The sequence below is a fragment of the Mandrillus leucophaeus genome, unplaced genomic scaffold (assembly GCF_000951045.1).
Source record: "Mandrillus leucophaeus isolate KB7577 unplaced genomic scaffold, Mleu.le_1.0 Scaffold109, whole genome shotgun sequence".
NCBI lineage: Eukaryota > Metazoa > Chordata > Mammalia > Primates > Cercopithecidae > Mandrillus > Mandrillus leucophaeus.
Window position 1 is genome coordinate 646,052 of NW_012099098.1, and position 1,115 is coordinate 647,166.

Sequence of the window (1,115 nt, forward strand, 5' to 3'; positions counted from 1 at the left end):
CGGGGTTTCATCATATTGGCCAGGCTCGTTTCAAACTCCTGACCCCAGGTGATCCACCCGCCTCAGCCTCCCGAAGTCCAGGGATTACAAGACTGAGCCACTGTCCTCGGCCGAAAATCTGCATTTCTAATAGGTGTCCAGGTGATGCTGGTGCTACGGGCCAAGGATCATACTTGGAGAACCACAGAATTCACCAGACCCACAGGCCACCCCGAAGCTCCAAGTCTGTCTGATATCTGCAACCCCCACCTCCCCGGTCCCCATGGAGAGTTGAGAGGAACTCGTGCTTTGGTAAAAGCAGATGGTTTACACAGAAACATCCAGGAGTATGTGTGTTTCAGAAAATAAGGGCAACCTGAGAAATTCCCTTGCCCCAAACACACAAACCACCCCAAACCAGAAACAGGGTTGATCCTCCAGTCATCTCTAGAGTGTCCACTTCAGGAGCACAGGGGCTGGGCCTGGGCCAGGATCTCCAGCCCCTGCAACTGTGGGAACCCTCCAGGCCAAGTTCAGATGCTGCCTCCTCCCTGAGGCCTGCTGTGGCTCCCGCTTCTCAGGATGCTTTGATGGCTCCCTCCTGGGTATGGGTCCCAATATCCCTGCTCTGGGCACTCGTGTGTGTGTGGAAATCTTGTACCACCTCCTGTTGGGTGCTCTCTTCAGGCAAGGGCCACTTCCTCATGTCCCACAGAACCTAGCCAAAATAGATCCTCTGAGAGTTTCACTTTAAAAGTTCAATGAAGGATCAAACTTTAAAGACTTCTTTTGGGGGGCCGGGTACAGTGCGGCTCATGCCTGTAATCCTAGCACTTTAGGAGATGAGGCGGGCTTGAGCCCAGGAGTTCAAGACCAGCCTGGAAACATGGTATCTCTACAAAAAACACAAAACTTGAAGCCAGATGCGGTGGCTCATGCCTATAATCCCAGCACTTTGGGAGGCCGAGGCAGGTAGATCATGAGGTCAGGAGATTGAGACCATCCTGGCTAACATGGTGAAACCCTGTCTCTACTAAAAATACAACAAAATTAGCCGGGCGTGGTGGCGGGCGCCTGTAGTCCCGGTTACTCGGCAGGCTGAGGCAAGAGAATGGTGTGAACCCAGGAGGCGAAGC

The 1,115-nt window shown here is 53.3% G+C and overlaps 1 pseudogene; it reads right to left on the reverse strand.

Annotated features, from left to right (window-relative positions):
• Positions 1 to 556: 556 nt before the first annotated feature.
• The window catches only part of LOC105545639, a 17,891-nt pseudogene continuing 17,332 nt past the window's right edge, over positions 557 to 1,115 (reverse strand).